This window comes from Sinocyclocheilus grahami, unplaced genomic scaffold, assembly GCF_001515645.1.
Source record: "Sinocyclocheilus grahami isolate Dianchi unplaced genomic scaffold, SAMN03320097.WGS_v1.1 scaffold279.1, whole genome shotgun sequence".
Lineage (NCBI taxonomy): Eukaryota > Metazoa > Chordata > Actinopteri > Cypriniformes > Cyprinidae > Sinocyclocheilus > Sinocyclocheilus grahami.
Window position 1 is genome coordinate 1,259,783 of NW_015505458.1, and position 11,395 is coordinate 1,271,177.

Sequence of the window (11,395 nt, forward strand, 5' to 3'; positions counted from 1 at the left end):
TGCCATTCCTCCAAGTTGCAGATCCTCTCCAGTTCTGTCAGGTTGGATGGTAAACGTTGGTGGACAGCCATTTTTAGGTCTCTCCAGAGATGCTCAATTGGGTTTAAGTCAGGGCTCTGGCTGGGCCATTCAAGAACAGTCACAGAGTTGTTGCGAAGCCACTCCTTCGTTATTTTAGCGGTGTGCTTAGGGTCATTGTCTTGTTGGAAGGTAAACCTTCAGCCCAGTCTGAGGTCCTGAGCACTCGAGAAGGTTTTCGTCCAGGATATCCCTGTACTTGGCCGCATTCATCTTTCCCTCGATTGCAACCAGTCATCCTGTCCCTGCAGCTGAAAAACACCCCCACAGCATGATGCTGCCACCACCATGCTTCACTGTTGGGACAGGTGATGAGCAGTGCCTGGTTTTCTCCACACATACCGCTTAGAATTAAGGCCAAAAAGTTATATCTTGGTCTCATCAGACCAGAGAATCTTATTCAGGTGTTTTTTAGCAAACTCCATGCGGGCTTTCATGTGTCTTGCACTGAGGAGAGGCTTCCGTCGGGCCACTCTGCCATAAAGCCCCGACTGGTGGAGGGCTGCAGTGATGGTTGACTTTCTACAACTTTCTCCCATCTCCCAACTGCATCTCTGGAGCTCAGCCACAGTGATCTTTGGGTTCTTCTTTACCTCTCTCACCAAGGCTCTTCCCCCCCGATAGCTCAGTTTGGCCGGACGGCCAGCTCTAGGAAGGGTTCTGATCGTCCCAAACGTCTTCCATTTAAGGAATGGAGGCCACTGTGCTCTTGGGAACCTTAAGTGCAGCAGAAATTTTTTTGTAACCTTGGCCAGATCTGTGCCTTGCCACAATTCCCAAATCTTCCAACCTCAGAGACTAAAGGTTCAGCCGGATCTGCTAACCACTGCAAGACTGAATAGTTGTTCATATAGATGTGACAGCAGCATCCTGCTAGATTACTAAGTCGATAACAGCTTGTGCCATCAACACTTGGGTGGAAAATATACATTTTCTATACGTTTCATTTGGCCAAGCAGGACAAAGCTGTTCTTAGGCTTTTTCCATCTTATATTTAGAGATTTTTTTATGTTTTATTATTTATTTATTATGTTTATGTTTTTTAAATGAAAAAAATTAATTTACTCACACTTATGTTGTTCCATACATTTCTTTAGTGGTCTCTTTTTTTCCCAATATAATTTGTGAGGGCTCTGGCTTTCTGGCTTTTTTTCCTAAATGACAAAACAAACACCACAAAAAAAGGAAATAAATAAATAAATGTGTATTTGTTTACATACACACACACACACACACATACAGTATATATATACAGTGGGTACGAAATTCTATAAAGTTTCAATTAAATAACATTTATTTAGTTAGTTTTTTATTTATTTGTTTGTTAGTGAATATCATTCTGATTCCGAAGCAGTGTAAACTATTTTACTTGTCTTGATTTTATTGTTGTTTTTTTAATCTTTTTTTTTTTAGCTTGACAAGTACAATCCCCATTCACTGTAATTGAATTTAAAAAGCAATAAAAAAAGGACCAGTACATTCTTCAGAACTGCTTCTGCTGAATATGTAGATGGAATTTCCATATTTTGTTAACCTGATCCTTTAAAGAATCGGACAAACTTAATGAAAATAAAGTGGCATAATGAACTAGAAACTAACTTTATTTTGGTGTGAGATTATGCTCATGTGCTCAATGCTCTTTTTGCCCCGAACGTCAACAGTTAGATCAGGCAAAGATAAAATGGATGAGATGTCAAGATGATGTCCTCAGTTTTGTAGAATCTAGACGAGCACATCTGTCCACTTCTGTTGTGGTGCTTTTGATTGGCAGCTGTCAGCACTGAGGGTCTTCCAGCCTTGATGCTATAACAATTCTGAAACTATTCCAGCCTTATTATTTTCTACAGAAAAGGATGATTCCGTCATTTGCTTTTGTTTCTGAACAAAGATCATTTGTTTGCAGTGCTATCCCGCTGGAGCCTTCAAACGAGCCAAGCGGTACAATAGTACATGTTTGAGTGATTATTATCGGGCCGCTCAAGCAGAGGTCCAAACACAGCTCCGTCAGACCAGATTTCCAGAACCGGATGGTGACTTGGCAAACAAGCAGACATCCTGATGTTTTTACACTCGGTCATATCAGCGAGCCTGCAGCAGGAGCGTATCAGGAGTGTTATTTTACATCACTAAAGTCTTTGAAGAGGTTTAAGGATCTTTAAGGGACCCCGGCCAACCAGAGTGCCTGCCAGATGTCTCCATGTTAATAAGCCTCCATTAAGAAATTTTTGCTGATGTTTTTGTGCTTTGCCACTGCAAAATCTAACTGCCAATTATGCCATGGCAACGCTCAGCACTCCATTTGCCAGGATGTTGATAATTATGGTTTCGCTAAGCTCTTTTCTTCCTGCGCCTCATTTTAGTTGTGCCCTTCAATTCCGGGCAGTCCACGGAACACGTCAGTTTTTCGTCACCTACCATTATCTGTCATTTCACTCCGGTGTGATTCATGTTTCATTAGTATACCACCTAAGAAGCCCAGCTCGAGATGAGGTTGTTAAAATGAATTCAGCAAAACAGAGTGCCATGCAGACTTCAAATAACTCTTAACCCTAACTCATACATGTAAGCCTAACTTAATTCATGCCTTAATTAGTCAGCTCTTGGTGCATCCAAACCGAACTGGAGACCACCAGCGTAGACGGCGACTCTTGTTGGCAGTCGAGCGACTGAGCGGTCTTTGGCAAAAATGAAGAACAGGACGGTCCGTACTGTAGGTGGCCTTTATCTCTGGCACACCTGACATTGTCAAGGTCGTTTATTATCTCGCTCTGTTTGTGTGCCGCCAGAACACACTCGTCTCTCCCGAGTTGCGAGAAAAGCACTTTTTTGAAATGCTGTGGGGAAGGGCAATTGATTGTGCTGATACTTTTGGTGATTAGACACATCAGTCAGTGTCAAGATTATCTGTGTCATCAGCTGATCTCAACAGCTGTAGGCTCGTCTTCTTTAAACGGCGGTGAAATCGGTCGCATCTCTGCTCTGTCTGCTCCTTCTCCAATTACTCATACTGATTGAATATATGCAAATCGCCACCGAAATTAAAAGCCACCTGCAAGGAGATCCCAAAGGGATACTGTAACCTCCCAACAACCTCCCATTTGTACACTTTAGCTGCTAATATGTACCTTTAAGGTACCATTATGGACTCTTTTGGTACAAAGGTGTGCCTTTTGATAAAAGGTACCGCCCCAGTGACAACTTTTGTACCTTTTTTTCTCAGAGTGTAATGATTTTCAAATATTGCTTTATATATAAATTTGTATATGTATATACTACACTGAGCCTCTAAGGGGAAAAATATGAGATGGGAGGGGGAAAAAGTATTTGAATGTTTTTGCAAAATTTGTGTTCCCTCTAAGAAACTTTTTCTTGTGTTTACTTGAAAAAGCACTGAAATAATGTTTTTCCAACACAGGTTTTGTGTTTGCTTGCAAAATTATGCAATTTTTTTTTTTGTCAAAGAGAGATCGCAAAGTTTTTATCCAGAGAAAAGTTTTATGCCGCAATTATATGAAATATATATATATATTTTTTATCATCGTATCCCCTTAGGGGCTTATAGGAATGCAATATTGTGAATTACTTATGCTTTAGATATCCATAGCTTTAGATGTTTGTCTTTTACATTATTGTTATAGAAAGAGTATATTCACAATGTGATTTACTCATTCTATCTAGCATGTTTTTTTTATATAGTGTAAAGCACATAGACTGAACCAGGCTCTGTTTGTGTGGCAGATTAAGACATTTCAGGCCAGCTGAATGAAATGATATTTACAATGTTTGATTTAAGCAATGTATTAGTAAATGGTGAAATTAAAGAAATAGTTGACCCAAAAATAAAAATTTGCTGAACGTGTACTCACCCCCAGGCCATCCAAGATGTTTTGAGTTTGTTTTTTCTTCTAAATAGATTTGGAGAAATGTAGCATTACATCACTTGCTCACCAGTGGATCCTCTGCAGTGAATGGGTGCCGTCAGAATGAGAGTTCAAACACCTGATAAAAAAAAAAAAATCCAATTAGCATCTTGTGAAGGAAAAAACTGCATGTTTGTGTATATAAATATTTAGTTATATCTTTTCATGTGACAACACTGAAGAAATTACACTTTGCTACAATGTAAAGTAGTGAGTGTACAGCTTGTATAACAGTGTTATAAATATGCTCAAAAGTATATATATATATATATAAATAATTTATGCATTTTGCAGACACTTTTATCTTAAGCGACTTACAGTGCATTCAGGCGATACATTTTTTTTACCAGTATGTGTGTTCCCTGGGAAATGAGCCCACACCCTTTTGTGCTGTTAACACAATGCTCTACCACTGAGCACACACACACACACACACACACACACACACACACACATACTTTAAAACGGTCTCTTGAACTCTCATGCTGACGGCACCCATTCACTGATGAGCAAGTGATGTAATTCTAAATGTCTTAAAATCAGTTCCGATGAAGAACAAACTCATATACATCTTGGATGGCCTGAGGGTAAATCCATTTTCAGCAAACTTTCAGTTTTGGGTGAACTATTCCTTTAATATTAATCAATATTTTAGAAGTATTTTTCATTGTTAGTTCATGTTATCCGATAACAAATGGAAACTTATTATAAAGTGTTTCCAATAAATATACAGGACTTTTGCTTTTGTCTGGGTTTATATGATTTGGATATTAATTTGTATGTTCTGCCAGAGAAAGATAACTACTTGATTGGTTAATAAAAGTATTAACCATGTCAAGCTATATTTCTGCATACTCAAACACACTGCCTTTGTGTTTTAGCTCTTGTACTAAAATAGAGCAGCCTGATTCTTGACTCACTATGTCTCAGTATTAGCACATATGCTCTCTGTGTCAGCCGTGTTGCTACTGGAGACACGATTTTGACCTTGGAAACCCGCCGTAATGAGTGACTATATGACATTGTCATTCTGTGTCCATATTGGGACAGGCTGCCAGCAGCCTTTTTTTTTTATTCACTCCATGTCACCCTCCATTTCTCAGGGCGTATGGCTCTGATCTCATACAATTAAGTATGCTCACGCAGTTATGTTCTCGTGTACCTGCTGCAACATTCAGATATGTTCAGTAGGACTAACAAAAAGAGTGTCCCGAAAGAGGTTGTTGGGGACTGGATAGAGCAAATAAGTGAACCCACATGGAAGTACAACCATAAATAAGGTCATCTGTCAAGGTAGCAATTTATTTTTGAAATAGGGAGCAGGAACAGTACATTACATACAGACTGATTGATTGTGGTGAAATACAGCTTCATTAGAGCAGAGAAGGTGTTTCAGATGTGTGAGACGGCTCTCATGAGGACTAATCTTGATTTTAAACACCTCAGTCCATTCACTGACCACATGCTGCATGTTGCAATAACTTGCAATTGCTTGTGACCATAATGACATACATGTATTGCATATTTAAGTACCTATTTAGAATTTAATAGTTATTATAAACAATTTTATTCAACTCCCACTACTTTTTTTCCCTCTTAGATATGCAGCCAAAAAAAATTCTGCTTCCATCAAGTTATTTATTTATAACAGAGTTGGGAGACAAACTAACGCTCTTAGCTGTTTTATTTATTTATTAACTTACATACCTTACTGACAGTTTGTTTTTTAAACGTTTATTTAGCAAGAGCACATTAATTGTGCAAAGTAACAGTAAAGACATTTATAATACAACAGATTTCTATTTCAAATACATGCTTTTTAAAAAAGAAATATTCATCAAACAATCCAGAAAATATGAAGCAGCACAACTGTTTTCAGCATTGATAATATTGTTTCTTGAGCACAACTCAGCATATTAGAATGATTTCTGAGGGATCATGTGCCACTGAAGTCTGTAGTAATGATGCTGAAAATTCAGCTTTAAAATATAATTTTTTAATTGTAATAATAGTTCAGAATATTACTTCCATTTAATCATTTAATGTCCATTTAAGAGAGTCATTTTAGTTATCACATACAATAATACATGTTTTGTAACTGAACTGTTACGTTCAGTTACTCCAAACAGGACTAGCAACAGTATTCTACCGCAGTGTAAGCATAACCATAGAGAACAAATGTCTCATTTCTGCACTCCTGAAAGCAAAAAAAAGTTATCCAGCTTCACTGCAACGCCTAGTTCTGCTTCCTCTCGCCATGTCTCCAAAGGTGCAGGTGTGTGGAATTATGGGGGTTCATCATCATCAATATAGAAGATGTGAGTAGCTCATCTGTCTTCATGCACACCCCACAGAGAACACCTGCTGCATCTTTTACATCTATCTACATTTACAATCCACATACACACAATCAAAAATCCAAACAGTGTACCTGCAGGGCCATTATTTTATACCAGTATACTGGAAGAAATCAGTATGACAGGAGGTTTCAGATGTCCTTATTTGATCACAGCTCAACATCACATGAGAAACTAGAGCGCTGGCAACAGACTGCAGGAGCAGAGGTCAGGAAATGTGTAATCCAATCGACACTATAGGAAGAAGCACTTCCAGCACACAGATTGTGTTTTATTTGACACCGCATGCCAGCTGTTGGTTCTCCGTGACAGTCCAGAAATCTATTGCACTTTTGCTTCAAATCTCTGCACATAGCTACAACTTTGAAATACAATAACTACAGACTCATATTTCAGCTGTACAGTAACTCTTCTTTAAAGAGTTCACTGCAGTGCCATATTTCTGCTGTCCATAGGGGACTGTTTCACATTTATATGGGCAGTTATATAAATAAGTGCATGATAAATGATTTATTACGTGAGCTATTGAATGCATTTTTTTAATTAGCTTGTGACTTGGAGGCAAAACACATATTTTGTCTGCACTTTGTTTTATGGACTGATTTGTGTTCTTTTTTTATGCAGACTAAATTCATACTGTGAATTTTACTGTTAAAGTAGTTCCTCGTCTGGCACTCTGTTGATGTAGTGTTCTTCAGCAATAACATGAACAATCATTTTTAAAATGTATTAAAAACAATTGAGCAATTTTTATGTAAAATTACATTTTTGATATTTAAATTCTTTGTTCCTTAGGATTTTTTTTGCCATGCTTTGCATCTGCGTTCATGATCTCCATATAATCACAACATGTTTTGACAACATGTTATTCTGAGTCAGCAAACATTTTCAGAGCAGATTATCTTATATCTTATATCTTAAACTAAGTTGGCACAGAGCCCGATCACAAAAGCTTATCATATTTGCCAGGTGCTCTTTTATTGGTTTAAACATAAGTGGTCTTTTTTTTTTTTCAGGCTGCACAAAGCATTTTGAAGTAGATGCTAATGCAGCCCTGAGTGCATTATCCTTCAGTAAGCAGACAATACAGCATTATCCCCCCTCAAGCTCAGAGTCTTAGTGTTGCTTCATTTGTATTAATTAGTAAATGAGACTTTAAAGTCTGTAGTGTGATGAGTTAAAATGTTTGTTAGAGTTCCTTAAAGTAAGTAGTGCAACTTTTCCTTCCCTGAATTACTCGTAGTAAGAGATAAACATTAATTAAATGATTCAGCTCATTTATTTATTTATTTGTATTTTATTTTCTTAGATTGTTTTATTTTGCTCTTATTTAATTATTCTCGTATTTGGCTAGAATAAAGTCTTGCACCTCATTAAAATTATTTAATCCACTGTCAATAGCTTGTTAGCCCAAATCACTAATGACTTTGCATTTACTGGAAGCAAGATAAAAGCTTTGCTATTTGTTTTTGCTCCAGTCAGACTTAATTACTTAATTTGGAATGTTCGCTTTCTTCTTACAAATGACTTGTCAGTGGAGGAAGTGCAATTGTAGAATTTCTGCAATCATACTGAAAATCTGAGCTGACTGGACTGCTTGTCTTTTAATGATCAGGGGGAGGATGCATATTGATCGGCTCGATTAGATTACATGCCACTAGAGGGGGAAAACTATTTCGGTTAGTCTGAGTTTAAGAATTGGGCATTATTGATTGCGTGTTTTTGTTCATAGACTGAAAGATAAGTTGATTCGCTTTGATTTCACAAACAGCACGACACAGGGCCGGAATTATTTTTCTTACTCTCGTACAGGCTTTATTCTTATCCGCATGGCTAAGCACCTCTTAGGGACTGTTTACACCTGTGTTTTGACGTTTAAACTCATGATGTGGTATTGGAGTCGGCCTCTATAATTAAAGCGCGCCTGACTGCTGAGTTAATGTCTTGTGGAAAGCAGTAATGAGCAGAGAGTGGTGATGCGTTCCACTTGGTGGCGTCACCGTTCAATATGTTCCTTGCACATTTTGCGACACCAGTCCGCAGCCAAGCGTTACATATCCTCTCATAAAAGCTCTACATATGCAACCGTGCCGTGTGCCGTGTTTAGTGCTTGCAGGTGTTCATATTGCTCTGTGGTTTGGGTCTCAGAGTTGTGCACTGCGCTCAATAGCATTGAAAAAGTGCTGTCTGTGTGGCATTGCCGTGGGTTAGGAGCATGACATGATGGAGCATGACAGGGATAGGATGAAAAGGTCACCTCTGGCATGCTGTCGTTTCAACCATGTGATGAGCAGCTTGGCATTTGTGGTGCTCACCAGTGCATTGTGCAGCAATCAGAGCAGAGCAGGCAATCAACTACAGCATTCAATCTGGCATTAATGCGTTTTTATTCAATGCTTAATGGAATATATTGGGTTCAGTACATGTTAAGATCAATTGACAGCATTTGTGCCATAATGTTGATTAACACAAAAACAAATTTTGACTTGATCATGTTCTTTTTTTTTTTTTTTTACTTCTTTAAAGCTGGGTTACAGTGAGGCACTTACAATGGAAGTGCATGGGGCCAATCTGTGAAGATTAAAAATATTCACCGTTTCAAGAGTGTGTATAATAAGATGTAAATCGTATGTATTATAAGAAGTAAATAATATGCATGCTTACATAAAATCACCTGCTAACCTTTTCTGTGTAAAATTATATTCCGTTTTTCAACATTGTTGTCATTAAAGTGCAACACTCAAAACCATAAAATGATTGTAAAATGGTTTGAGCTGTAAATCTCAAACAGTACAGCTATATAGGTTATATAGTTTTAAGTTATATAGGTTTAACAGAAGAATTAAGTGCTTTTATAAAAATAAGCTCCACATTTCTGCTTTTAAATCCTTGAAAATTTCCCCCATTTGCTGCCATTGAAAGTACCTCACCCTAAATTCGATTTTTTTTTTTGGGATAATCAATAAAATGCTGTCAACTGAGCTTAAGAATATACTTTAATTCATATTGTTACTTTACATTTCTGCTGTTAAATCTTTATAAAAAAAATAGCCCCATTTGCTTCCACTGTAAATGCATCTTTTTTTTGTTTTGTTTCAAAGAGCCGAAATGATTTTTTGTGGTAATAAGCAAAATTGCACCAACGTTTTCAATTGAGATTAACATGAACTGATCTCTGAATATTACCTGAGAATCAAAATATTACATTTCTGCTTTTTAAAAAATGTCCCCTCATTTCCCCCATTGAAAGTACCTCACCAGAGCCTTGAGTTTTGCTTCTTTTTAGTTTTTTTTTTGTGGTAATCAACAAAATGCCACCATTTTTTGTCAAATTGAGCCAGGATATTACTTTAATTCATATTGTAACTTTTATAAAATTATAAGTTTTTCTTCTCTGCTTTTTTCATCCTTATAAAAAATGTGGCCCATTTTCTTCCATTGTTAGTGCCTTACCTTAACATTGTAAGTTTCTCTTACTTCCATTGTAAATGCTCTATGACATTTATTGATGTGTATTGAACTCAGAATATTACATATTCATATCTAGACTTGCCTGTTACTTTTCACTGCGATGATAATGCAGAATGCTGTGTGAATTTCACGTCAACTCTCACGGTTTAATGTGATTGGAGGACAATTGCATAGGTGCTCATTATGAAATGGGTAAATTGCAGCTTGCAGTACGGCGACAGGGGAAAAGACGTGTTTGAGACACGCGCAGACAGTGTAATTATAGTAAACAAGGGTCAAATGAGCATCTTCCAGTGCGATGGGATCCTATAAATGCAGAATTCACCCTCCAGCCAGAGCTGTATGTACCGATTAAAACGAGAACCAGTAATGACGACGAAGAGGAGGATGCTGGTTGTGGGTTTGGATGCCCTGCTGCGATCGTGCTGATGCAGAGTGTCAGCTAGGAAGGCTGAAGCCAAGCTGCAGTCTAACTCTCACAGCAGGGCTACGGTGCTTGAGGAGAGCCCATTAAATAAGCAATTAAAAGCAGATAATGAAGGGGCCAGTCGCCAGCAGGGGCTCGGCCTGACTGAGTGCCTCGCTGAGCCAGACAGACCTTCTGAAGGGCTACGATGGCCTCCCCCTCCTGGGTCAGGCTTAAACACCAGTGAATGTGTATCTGTTTGTGTGTTACTCCACGGAGCTTAACGTTCAGCAGGATCAGAGCTTGCTGAATGAGCCTCTGTGTGATAAATGAAACATCTGGTGGGAAAAATGATTTAATAACTTTAATGAGTGTGAAACTGCTTTTTTCTGAACGTGCCATCCTGCATTTTGCTGCAACTACTACTGATTTATTTTCTAACTGCAAAATAGAATTCCTTTAATGACGTCTTTCTAAGTCTTTCACGTTTTGATCCCCTGTAGATTATGTAACACGTGAGTGTTTTGTTCTTGGCTTGGCGAATCAATATCTCGCGTTTCCTTTAATGACCGGTTTGTTGACGTATACGCTGTTCTCCTTCGGGTTTTGATGCTCGGGTATCCCTAAATGACTTCTGCACTCTTCAGGTATCGTCAGCAGAGCGCTGTTGTGTTGTGAATTGGTGCCATGCCTCAGGAGACCCAGATCCAACTCAGCAGATAATAAACACCACATCAGTGCCATGCTAATGAAGATGGATAGAGCACAGCCTGAGCGAAAGATTTATTTTCTACAGAGGGTCACAATGTAATTGTTACCTCAATTACAAACGATAAAGGATTAGAGTGACAGAGGGAGTAGAGACACCCCAAGGGTGTGTGGCCGGTGCACTTAATGTTTTCACTGATGCTTTCTTTATTGGACTTTCAAGGTGACCATAGCATTGGTATTCGATTCAGGGTGGGGAGCGCTTCTGAGAATAAATGGTTGGAGGTTGGCGGGGTCAGTGCCGGTCGGAGCCATCCAAAGCGTTTTTGTTAAACGTTTGTGGAATGGAGCATTAGTGTGTTAGAGTTTACACAGCAGGTGGATTGCTTCATTGGTTTATTATTTTACACATTCTCAGTTGGTTTGGGAGGGGGGGGGGGATATTTGGGGTTTGC